Source organism: Heterocephalus glaber, unplaced genomic scaffold (genome assembly GCF_053883595.1).
Source record: "Heterocephalus glaber isolate CG9 unplaced genomic scaffold, H.glaber_assembly_v1.0 deba00000331, whole genome shotgun sequence".
Taxonomy (NCBI): domain Eukaryota; kingdom Metazoa; phylum Chordata; class Mammalia; order Rodentia; family Bathyergidae; genus Heterocephalus; species Heterocephalus glaber.
This window is the reverse complement of record NW_028258142.1, coordinates 1,031,999-1,044,829: the sequence shown is the minus strand read 5'-3', so window position 1 is coordinate 1,044,829 and position 12,831 is coordinate 1,031,999.

Sequence of the window (12,831 nt, the reverse complement as noted above, 5' to 3'; positions counted from 1 at the left end):
TGTTCTCCATCACCTCATGCTATTCCAGGGTAGTGACCATCGTGCCTTTTCTTGCAATATTTCTGAATCAGAGGCTCCATTGTTCCTATACCCCTATGAAGCCAGAACAGACTGCGCAAGTGGCCATTTCCTCTTCCTTCCTGTACTTGTTAGAACCCAACAAGGAAACTAGAGTAGAAAGCCCTTCTGGAACAGTAATAGGCAGGTCTAGTCCCCACCCGGCTATTGCTTCACCTCTGCGGCTCGGGGGACTGTCTGCACGCGCAGCATCAGAGCATCCTGTCCACGTTGTCATCTGTGGGAAATAGGTGAAGATCACTTCTGTAAGTACCCTGAATGCTTCAGCCAGAGGCAGAATGTCAGCCTGGATAAAACCAGAACCAACCACATGTTGTAACAAGGGCTGATAGCAAGAAGATGGGGCAGATACTGTGCAAACAGAGAAGCATCGCAAAGGCGGGTGACCATGACATTCAGAGTAGACTTCACACAGCGTCACTAAAGACAGGAACATTTGACAGTAATTGAAAGGAGACAGAATTAAGGTGGAGTGAAGGGTTGAGTGCATCAGAACTACTCTGGATTTGCAGGCCAGTCACCATCCACAGCATGGTTGTTGTCTTTAACACACCTCTGCAGTAACCAATATTACCACCTGCAAGGAAACGGAGAGGACAGAGAAGTCAGGGCTTTCCTGACATTGCAGAGCTCTGCACCCAGCCAATGTGGAATCCCTCCTGAGATCAACCACATACTGGGTCAAGAAGACCCCAGAGAAGCATAAACCACTGGGATCAAACACAGAGAATACATGGGTTAGAGAAAAATGGACTAGAAAAATTCTGAACTATTTTCAGCTAAATAACTGAAACTATATCAGAACTTGAAAGGTATGGTTAGAGCAATGCTTGAGGGAAATTTACACTCTTAAGTACTTATAGGAAGATATAAAATCTCTAGACTTCCACTTTGGGCAAAGTAAGCAACTAAAAGGCAGGAAACGAAAAAGATAAAAGTGAATGTCAGCAAAATAGAAAACATTAATAATAGAAGCCAATAAAACCAAAAGCTAGTTCTTTGACAAGATCAACAAAATTGAGTTTTAAAAATGTAGCTAGAGTGACAAAGACAAAAAGAGAAGCCACAGTAAATTACTATGCTGTGTGGTTCCACTGATAGGACATGGGGTGCAATCCGTGATCACCAGGATCCGTGTGATTGCTAGCTTTCTGTCACTGTGATAAAATACCTGAGAAAATAAAAGGGAAATCTGATGCTTGCCTCATGGTTTCTGAGGTTTCATTCCATGGTCATTGGCCGCACTGTTTCTGGGCCCATGGCAAGGCAGATGTGATGGGGAGTATGTGCTGGGGCAGAGCTGCTTGCCTCGGGTCAGCCAGGAAGCACGCAGAGAGAGAGCTCACTCACACCTCGTGACCTCAGCTGATTCCACTGGTACCATTACCACTTCCCAGCAGTGCCAAGACTTCAGTGCTGCCTGTGAGGGGCATTTAAGATCCAAAGCCACAGTAGGGACTGGGAGACCTACAGAATGGGGTGCCTGCGAGGGGCGATACAAGGGAGCTGTGGTGCAGGCCTCCTGGTGTCTGTGTCAGGGCAGCTGCACTGTAAGCTGGGAGGTCTGCACGGTGCCACGAGCACCGGTGTCCACCACTGGCCGTGACCTCACATGCAGTGGGGGTGGGACAGGGAACCTCCCCATACCTTACATATTTTTTTCAACTTGGTGTGAATCTATGTTCAAATTAGAAACTTTTAAAATGTAATGAGGACATTGTATTAGCTGAGGCCCGGGATGGAGAAGGTCTAGAAGATGAATATATGGATATCCCTTCCAGTGGCTGGGCAGCTGGGAGAGGCTGGGCCCTGGGCTGCAACTGTCAACCCACCCTTTTCTGGAAGGAAAACTGCCCGCCATGGCCTTCTCGCCCCGAGGGCCAGTCTGCCTGGGGAAGGCCTGTGAGCGGTCTTCTCTTAGCCTGGCTTGAAGCTGCTGCCACTGCTGGGTGGCACCACATGACCTGTGGGTGGTTGCCATCATGTAGTAGGGAGATCCTGCCATGCCAGGGGTCCAGAATTCCCTGTGTCCTGGATTCACCTGCCAATGACTCAACCCTCCTCGTGGCTGAGGACGAAGGGTCTCTAGGGTCCCCAAGAGTGAGAGAGATGCCAAGGAGGGGAAGCTTCCCTAGCAGTTGAAGCTACAGACCCCTCACTGCTTAGTTGTCACTTCTCTGGGGTCCTACAGCCTCTTCAGAATACTCTGGGCCCCAAGGGATCACTGTTCACTCACACACAGACAACTGGGCTTTGCTGACACCAGCTGGTTTCTCCTAGCAACTGCTCCCGTAGGGTCAGTGAAGTCAGCTAGTTGCCCCCAGAGGCATGAGATTACTTGAAGGCTGCTCCATGGCAGGCTGCCTTCTACCCTTCAGTTGGGTTCTGTGGGGGCTACTGTGTTCAGAACTGGTAGGAAGATGTGCAGAATGTTGGCAGTGCCCGTGCAGCCCTTGAGAGGACAGCGGCAGCCAGGCCACAGAGGTGGATCCTGGCCTTCTGGCATTCCCACAATCCCTGTGTCCCGCCTACTGGCTGAGCAGGTACTACAGACTTGGGTGACAGAACTAAGGGTGGGGACAAAGAGGACACAGTAAGGGGGATAGAGAGTCTGCTGGAGTTGCCTCTCAGGCTCAGCCAGGAGTCAGCTCTCAGGGTGTGCTTGGGGGCGCACTAAGGGAACTGTGAACGCCCGAGCAGTACTGGACGCTGGCTCCCTCTGTTCCCTTCCCAGAGGCCCCTGCATCTGCCATCTGCGCCATACAGTCACTGTGTGGTTTTGCAGTCCCAGCATACAAACCTGGGGTCTCTGTGGAGGGATAGGGACTGCCAGCTATGCCCACCTGGCCCTGCTGCCACCACCCAGCTGAGGCTTGTGGCCTGGAAAGCTGAGACTCACCTGGAAAAGCATCTCCTCTATCCCTGACCCTCCAGCTTTCAAGGAACTGTGGACACGGTGGGCACGAAAAGCATGAGTGCAAGACCACTCAGCACATGTTTTCTTGGGGCTGTGCCGAGGAGGGAAAGGTGGGTGTCCCTGCTGCTTCCTGTATTCCTGCCCGTGGCTGTTCCCTCTTCTGTCCCATGGCATCTTCCTGACCTCATTTTTGGAGTCCACGTAAGCCTGGCCCCTTCTCAGATACCTGTTCCCAGAACCCTCAATGTTGGTGGCATTAGGGCCAGCCTTAGTGACCTCTGTGCTTCCCCACAAGGACAATGTGGTACCATGGAGGTGCTTAGAGAGCACTGCGTCAATACCAGTGGGGGAGAGGGGAGTAGAGAAACTGAGGCACTGAGAAGTTTAAAATTACTTTCCCCAGAGCCCAGAATGCTGTCTGCTTATGGCCTTGTGGACATGGCCATGTCCAGCAGCCCGCTTCCCAAGTCACAAGGTGGAGTCCATTCAGGTCCCCTGAACCCCTCTGCCTGTGTCTCAGGGCCACTTGGAAAAGACCTGAGGCGAGAGGGCCGGGCTGACATCACCAGCTCCCCCTGGTGTCCGCAGAGAGGCCCCACAGTCGAGGCCTCAGGGTGTAAGCACCTAAGCTGCACCAGTGGGACTTGGCCGGCCACCAAGTGCCCCAAGCCATGCTGGCCTCTGGGATCCCAGGGGCCTGGCTCTGTGGGGGGAGGGGCGGGCTCTCCACCCTTACAAGCAGGGGCTGGCCTGTGAATCCCTTTAGGAAAAATGCTCATCTCAAAGTTCACAATGGCAAAGCCCCACACCCTCCCCCAGCTACACCACCACCCACGGACCTCCTGCCCTAGGCCCCTCCTCCCGGAGGTGTCTCACACCCCTCTCCCTGGCCCATTGGCCAGTGGCCTGGGAGGGATGGCCCCACAAGGAGTGTCCAGTGGTTTGGGTCAGGATTGATCCAGCTTTGGCCTCTGATGAGGCACAGGATGCTCACTTGTGGCCCTGCCAAGTGTTCTCTGTAACCCATAAATACTGGGGCTTCCTTGCTGTGCAAATGCCCTATCTCCCACCCCTTCTGCCCAATTGCGGTGCCCACAGTATCCCTGGATCCTCTGTGGTGCACATTGACGCCACTAACAGGTGTCATTCCAGAAAGTTCCAGGAGGGGGGGATAGAAGCCAAGAAACGGTGCCGACCACGCCGGAGGGTCCTGGCTCTGGCCAGGTTAGTGACCGTGGATGACAAGGGCTCCAGAGAAAATGATGTCTCGCTAAACTCAAAGAGCTAGGGTTTGAGACTCCCTGGGGAGCAGGGCCTTCCTCTGGCTGAAGAACTGCCCAAGTGCCCCCGAGCGCTGTGTGTCCATGGTGTTCAGCTTTGCCAGAATAGGAAGCCTGTTTCCCTCTGCTACAGGGCCACTGAGGCACAGGCCGCCCATCTGGGCAGGGAAAGCCCAACAGGCTGCACCCTGGAATCATGGGCCCGAGTGCCTACAGTGGGGGCTGCACGGAGCTCAGCTCAGCCAGAGGTCCTGTGTGTCTCTGGGCCAGGGTCCTTGGGGGCATGGTGGAGGCCAAGGACTGGGGTCTGCAGATCCATCTCGATGAATCCTGAATGCAGTAGGTTCAAATGAGAGGGTTCACCAAAAGACCCGGAAGGAAACTTGGAAATCATTCAGTGATGATGCTGTTTTTGGGGGGTAGGGAGATATTTTTTTCCCCTTGGAAGACAGGGTCTCACTAACGTACTCCAAGCCGGCCTTGAACTCACTGCGTATTCCAGGCTGTCCTCAGTCTCACCAAGTGCCAAGAGGATAGGTGTGCATGCTGGACCCGGCTTCCTCCAGCATTTTGACTGTTCTGGAGCCTCCTACTGCCCCACCCTGCACCAGACTGTCCAGGAAGCCACTGTCACTCACTGCTTGCTCAATCCAAACAGGCCCTGGGCAAGGACAGTTGTCCTGAGGTAGCGCTGTGACTGTGACCTGCATGCACATAGACTTGTCCACATGTAGATATAGAAAACCAAATTCTGCATCAGGCATCCTGTGTACCTCTAAACATTATGCCCTGAAAGGGAATGTGCTCAGATTCCCACACAAGAGCAGAGCATCTTGGATGCTTGCTCCTCTCTTGCTATTGAAGAGAGTGAGTGGATTTTTATCTAGATGTTTAAAATGTTGGCTCTCAATGTATTTGTATCTCGGGAAACCCTGGAGCACCAACTACACAAAGGGCCCAGCCAACCACTGCAACCTCAGACATCTTTTCCCCTGAGCACTGCTTAGCTGTGGCTGTTTCTTCCAAGGAGAGCAGTTTGATTTGGGAGACACAGGGCATAAACAGTGTTCAAGGAGCTTGGGGAAGCCTGTCCTTAAACAGTGCAAATGTGCACTCATCCCCAAGTGTGGAGGCAGTCTTACTGGCCTCCCACCAGAGGTGGCACTGTCGGGCCAACAGGTATTACCTCACCCCACCCTGCAGTCACCCATGGTCCTTCTGCAGAGCCACCTAGCTGGGTGAGGCTCTCACAGAATGGAAGGCTCTGGCTCACTCAGGAGTCCTTACCTATGGGACACCCTCTCCAGCCTGGAAGTGGGAACGAAAGTCCCATACCTAGCCCTGCCTCTCCCCTCCACGGCAGCTCAGCTCAGGCCTCTTCATATAGGTCAGGTTCTGCACAGAAGATTAACTGGGGCCATAAGGATATGGACCATTTCCTTTCAATTATGCATCTGACTCTGACACCCCTCGGAGGTGCCTTTAATTGTCAGTATTTTTCTTTCTCTCTCAAGAGTTCATTTGTAGTCCCCCAAAGTTGTCAACTTATCATTATGCTGCCTATAGGTACTTGGGGGAAGCACCACCGGTTGCTCCAACTGCAGCAATTGTTGATATGTTCATGTAACATATGCAGAACAGTTTCCAGGATGCACTCCATGACACAGCCACGGATCATCTGCCAGACTCCACAGGGCTCTGATCAGAGGCCCCACCCATGGACAGGTGCAGAGCTGCTGGGCTCCCATCTCTGGCCATCATCCCTCCATGGATGACTTTGACTCCAAGATGGAGGTCTCTACAGACCCTGGGGGCCCTTGAGGGACTGTAGATGCCATGTCAAGCATGTGACAGGTCTTCGAGCCAATGATCCCTGCCCCACCCCCAGCTACCTTGTGTCCTGAGCCAGTGGGGGTTCTCAGTGAGCGCTCCAGGTGGGGTGGCCAGGTGGGGTTCTCCAGGAGAAGTGAGCCTGTCTGGCACTGGAATCACAGAGTCCGGGACAGGAAAGTGGATGCACTGCAAGGGATGCCTTCATGGGGGTCTCTGGCATCTCCAAATCTGTCCCCTGCCACAGGAAACTTTCTGGGTGAGGCTGGAGAGTCTTGCTGTGCCCATTTCAGCTCTCTCCCTCACCAGGAGATGAGGCTCCCTCCTTGATCTCCTTGGGCCCCCTCCACAATATTTGACAAAATGAAAAGGAACATAGAGGCAGCAGGAGGACAGCAGAAGGGGCTGTGTGAGAAGCAGGGCCCCTGGGCTCCCACTGTCTTCTCTTGGGACTCCCAGCTCTCGGAGACTTTAAGGCCAAGGTGCCAAAACAGCCCTGTGGGGACAGATGGGACATCAGAGACAAACTGGAGAGAGAAGGAAGAGAACACCAAGGAAAAGGGGAGAGCAGGCTAAGGATGGAACCCCGGCTGGGAAAGGGAGGCTTCCAGCTGAGGGAAACTCATAAAGCTCTGGAATGCAGACTTAATGGGAGGGCGCTGTGGGGGTCTGACAGGAGCTGAGAGATCCGGGAAGAGGCACTGTGGTGGGGATTTGAACCCCCTCGGGTGGGGGTCAGAGGAAACCTAGGCATGGTGAAGATTACCTTCCCCAGGGGCTGCCCCTGCTGCCACCACATCCCTGGGGCCACTCCCACCCTCCCCACTGGCACTCTTCCTGGGGACCAGCTGGGCTCCCCTCTCTTCTGGGCCCTTCCCAGACCCCATCCCTACTACAGGCCACCCACAGGCCCTAGGACACTGCCGCCTTCAGATGTACCAGCCCACATTTCCTCCACCCTGAGGATCCTGGTCTCCCTGGCCAAGCTGTCAGCCTGCAGCTCCAGGTACCCACACAGGTCCTCAGTAGGAATACAGGGCTCACACCATGAGGGAGCTGTTCATGTACTCACACTGCCCATCCTGAGGGATCGTGGCCCCACAGGCCATGAGACACAAACAGTACCCTCAGTGGGAGCTGTGGCCCTGTCAGCAGCAGTGTCTCCTGTTCTGGATGGCCGCTAAGCTCCATACCCCAGTACCTTGGAGGGGTTTCCATGACTTGCTCCAGCCCCACCTGCCAGGGCCTGACCCACTGCAAGTATGGAAAGACCTACTGTGTGCTGATGGGGCTCTGGGTTCTGATGGCCTACATGAGAGAGGGGGGAGGCGACAGACAGAGGTGGGGGGTAGGAAGCGAGACCAACAGACAGGGACACGGGGGGACAGCCACAGCAGAGACCCTCACAGTTCAGCTTGTTGACCACCTGTCCAACTCCTGCTCGGCTCCTGCTCACCTTAGCTCTGCAGTGGAGAAACCTTACTGCCAAGGCCCAGCAGCCCTGTATTCTTCAACTTGTATGGCCGCAGGCCTTGTCTTCTCTGCAGCAGCAGGGCTTACCCTGAGTGAGGCCTCCATGCTCCCTGCCTGTGGCATCCTCGAGTTTCTTCCTGGGGCAAGTTCAGGGATCCTGGGGTCACAACAGGGGACGTTGTGAGAATCTTCTCCTGGGCCCTCTGGGAGAAGTTCAGCTAAGAATCAAGCAGAAGCCAAGTAGACCCTAAAAAACTGGAAGCAGGGATTCTGACAGTTGCACCCCCAGGTCACAACAGCCCCATTCAGAGAAGCCAAACAAAACAACCCATTGGCTGTCAATGGCCAAATGGACAGCTGGGGACAATGGCAAGCACCTGCCATCCATTCTTCTGTCCTTGCTTCTGGGGAGGCTGAGACAGGAGAAGAGCTTGAGGACAGGAGTTCAGGGCAACCAGTAAGACTGCTTTCAGAAAAGAGAGGAAAGGAAAGGAGGGCGGGGAGGGGAAGGGAGAGGAAGGGAAAGGAGGGGAGGAAGTGCAGTCCATGGAGACAGGACTAGCACGGTAGGGGTCAGGGTCCGGGGCGGGGGGCGGAGTAGAAGAGAGGGCAGCTGGTGTTAATCCAGACAGAGCTTCTGTTTGGGAAGATAAAAGAGTGCTGGGATGGATAGTGTGACGGTTGCAGAACATGGTGAGTGTACTCACTGCCACTGCACCCTTAAAAATGGGCTAAAATGGTGAGTTTTGTGTTACATATATTTTACCACAATTTTTAGAAAGAAACCCCATTTTAAAGGGTCTAGGTGTGGTAGACTGCCGGGAGCTGTGCTGGCCGAGGGTCTGATGTGGACACGGCTATGGGGAGGCTGTGCTCACCTGCACTTTGGCACAAGACCACTTCCCGTGTCTAAGGAGAACTGAAGGCCGCCAGGTTTGTAAAAAGCCCCATCTTCCTGGACATCAAACGGTCCCAATGCGACATCTTGATGGATTAAGTGTAAATGAATCAGAAGCACATGGATTAAATTTCCCTTGAAATTCACTCCAGTTTAAAAATTAATGGAAAAAGCGCCTGGCAAAATTGTTTAGAGCTTTATTGAACCAAAACACTTTAAAAATAGTTTGAGAAACTGGGCAAAGCCAGGCTGTGGGCTTCTGTGCATCCAGGAGGAAAATCTGGGCCTAGGCCTGCAAGCCCTGCCACACACAGGCAGGACTGAGTCCTCAGTACACCTGAAAAGGCCTCATCACCCAAGACAGGGGCAAAATGGCCTGCTTTAGGTGGCTGCTTAGTCAAGAGTTGTAAGTAAACTGCGGTTTAAGGAAAGTCACAGTGCAGCCATCAGAATGCTGATTATGACTGTCATTATTGTTATTAGTTTGGGAGAGGAAAACAGTGGTGAGTTCACAGAGACAAATCCAGAATCTTGCAGAGAGATATGAGTGTGTGTCCTGTAGGCCCCAGCCTTCCCAAGCAGTGGACAGGGCTGCTCAGATATTGTCTCTGGGTCTGGCAGAACTGAGCAGGGAGAGGCAGGTTCCAAAGAGCACAGGCCTTCAGCCGTGGCCTTTGCATACTCCTCTTAAAACAATGGTAGGCATAGATGGTGGGAGCTCTGCGACCCTGCAGAGGCCCGAGCTGACCTGGACTGGGTAGAACTGGGTGGAGGAGCGGCGTGCTTACCTGGTGCTAAAGCCACTCACTGTGCACTCAGTCAAGGTGGGGGCACGGTCTGAGTGAACACAGAATGTTCTTGCTCAGCATGCCAGCAAGCCCCAGGAAACACAGCCTGCTGGGTGGGTTTGCCTGGTCCTCCTTTTTCTTCCTTCCTGGTTGCAGTGCTATTTACTTTTCTTCATCCAAAGCTGCTCTCTCTCCATTCCTGTGGAGTGAAGAGGGCCCTGGTAAGCCACAGTTAGTGGCTCTGATGGTGTTCAGGCTGCCCTTGGCCATATGAGGCAGAGTCCCTAATCAAATGGGCCCAGCAAGAGGGAAGCAATTTCCTTACCCAATGAAAGTTCTGGAGTGGGATTTCCCACTGTGGGCTTCAAAGCTGTGTCTTTGCCTCCTCCCAGAGGAGCAACATCAGAGGCTAATGCTGCTGGGGGTGGGTGGTCTCATTACAGAAGCCCAGGAGGTCACTAAACAAACAGGTAAGCAAATAACAATAGAAAGTCCTACATGGGGCACTGTAAGAGTCCCCAGAGTTGCTCCCATATAGCGCATAAAATAGCCAATTTCCAAAACAAAAGCTATGAGACACACAAAGAACACATAAGCATGGTCTACAGGTTGAAAATAAATCAGACAACAGAAATTGCCAGAATGACCAGAGGTTGGAGGTAACAGGTGACTTCAAACTATCCACCATAATATTGCTCAAAGAGATAACATGAAGTTTGATTAATGAAGTCAAGGAAGGCATGATGACAATATCACACCAAGTGGAGGTTATAAAGAAGAGCCAGAAACTATAGAAAAAAACCAACTGAAAGCTCTGGAATCAGAAGATACAATGGAAGATAGTAACTTACCAGAGAGGCTTAGCAACAAATTTGAGCAGGCTGAAGAGAGAATTAGTAAACCTGGAGATATGTCCATAGATTATGCAAATCAAGAACACAGAGAAGCTGGATACAGTGATACATACTTGTAATCCCAGACATATGGGAGACTGAAGTAGAAGGATTACAAGTTCAAGTTCCATCTGAGCAATTTAGTGACACCTTGTCTCAAAATAAAAAACTAAGAAAGGGCTGGGAATGTAGCTCAGTGTGAAGGCCTTCAGTTCAATTCCTAGCATCACCACCACCACCACCACAGAAGGAAAGAAAGAAAGAAAGAAAACAGAATAAGAAAAACTAAAGTGAACCTCAGAGAAATGAGAGACACGACTGAGTGTGCCAGCTGGGAGTATCAGCTAGAGAAGAGGGAGCAAGACATGAAGGGAGGGAGACAGAGATACAGAGAGAGGAACAAAGAAACTCAATGAACCCCAGTAAGGTAAACTCAGAGAGACCCACAAATTGCCACATCATAGAAAAATGCTGGAAGTCAAGGTCAAGGAAAAAGTCTCAAAGCAGAAAAGAGAAGACAATATATCACTTCCAAGTAACCTCAGTAAGGTTAACATCTGACTTCTAAGCAGAAACTACTGATGCTGGAAGGCAATGAAATAATGTATGCAAAGTGCCCCATGAGAAAGAATTTGTCAACCAATAATCCTATAGCCATTAGAGCTTTCTTTCAAAAGTTAAGGTACAGGGCCGGGGATTTAGCTTAGTGGTTCGGCTGCCTGCCTCACAAGTGCCAAGTCCAGAGTTCAATCCCCAGTACCAAAAAAAAAAAAAAAAAGGAAGTTAAGGTACAATAAAGTCTTTTCCAGAGAAATGAAAACTGAGAATTTGTTGCTAGCAGACTCATTTTGTGAGAAACAGAAGAAGCTCTTTAGGCTTAGGCAGTAATCTGAGGCCACATGAAGATAGAGTGCCAATAAAGGCAATTATGTAATTTTATAAGATGGTATAAATGCATATTTTCTCTTTTCTTCTCATAACTCAGAGAGTAATTGTATAAAATAATGTGTATATGATGTAGTGCCAGGCCCCTGACTTACAGCAATGTAACACATGTGTAATGTATTTGCTAATAATGACACAAAGGCAGGAGGTGGAAGCAAAGCTGTCTTAAACTAAGGAAATGACTACAGATGGCAAAGCAATAATTATCACAATGTACCGATACTATTTGTCATATTGCAGAACAAAGCACCACAAAAGTGGAAATAAAGGGGCAGAACTACATGGAAATCATGTTCCTGTGTATCACTGAAATTAAGCTAATACAAATCTGAAGCTGATTGTGCAAATAAATGTATATGGTAAACACAAGAGCAACCACCAAAGAAATGAGAAAAAAATATATAAAAATAAGATAAACCACTATATTAGAAAATATTCATCTAATGCAAAAGAAAAGGCAATAAAAGCAGAATGGAGGGAAAAAAGACGTGAAAAATAGAAAACATGGGAAGCTGAGGAAAGAGTCTCACAAATCGAGCCCACTCTGGGCCTCTATGTTGTCTGCAGGGGACACTTTAGGTTCAAAAGTACACAGCCACGAAAGGATGGAACAGGAGCAGCTGCAGAGGGGCTGAAGCAACACACTCACGTAAGCAAAGAGACCTTGGAGCAGAGGCATTGCTAGAAACTGTGGCGGTTTGGATGCTGAGTGTTCCCCAGAGGCATGGTCCCGGGGTTGCTACATAAATGGTGGGGCCTGGAGAGTAGGGGCCTGGTCCTTGGGACTGTGCCCTAGAAGAGGACCTTGGACCTCAGCTCCTTCCTCCTCCTCTCTTTCACTCTACCATGTGCTTCTGCCTCATCACAGATTCAGAGCAATGGGGCCACTTGATCTTGAACTGGAACCTCTGAAACACAGCCAGAATAACCCTTATCTCTGTGTAAGTTAATAATCTCAGATAGATTTTTACAGTGACAGGAAGATGGTAAACACAGATCAAGAGTGACCTTTCATAAAAATGAAAGGGCCAATGAATGAATATAAAGATTATAATCCCAGGTACGCCTCACAGAGGAAAACTTAGCAGAATTAAAGGAGAAATAGAGAGTTACACAGTTGAGTGGGGACTTCAACACCCTACTTTCAGTGACTGAACAACTAGACAGAACAATAATGTGGAAGACTGGACACCAGTATAAACCACCTACTCTTCCCAGAGACCCATGGGACACCCACCTAGCAGCAGCAGAATGTGGAATGTTCTTCTCAAGTTCCTGTAGCAAATTTTCTAGCATAGACCATAGGCTAGGCTGCAAAGCAAAAGCAGACTGTCTGGGCTCACGGGCCTCTATGAATCACCATGACAGCCAGGCAAGCAGGTAGGAAAGGGGAGGCAAAGACTGGTTAGAGTGGCAAGGACCCTGGGCAGGAGGAGGGTGAAAAGTTGGAGGAAAAGTTGCTGGGGTATGTCCAGCAAGCATTTGGTGGCAGACTACAAGGAGGTGAGGCAAGATAACTCTGAACTCTCAGCAGTGGGTCAGAGTGGTTAGGGAGGGTTTGGATGAAGAGGGTCCTGTGCGGTCATTTTAGGCACAGAATGCAGAGGGTAAAGAACATCAGGTGCAAGACTGAACACTTCGGCCTTGATCCTTATGCCCTGGGCACATGCCCAGGGGAGGGAGGTTGATTCATTATAATCAATTGAATTCTTCCACCTTGTGTTAGCTT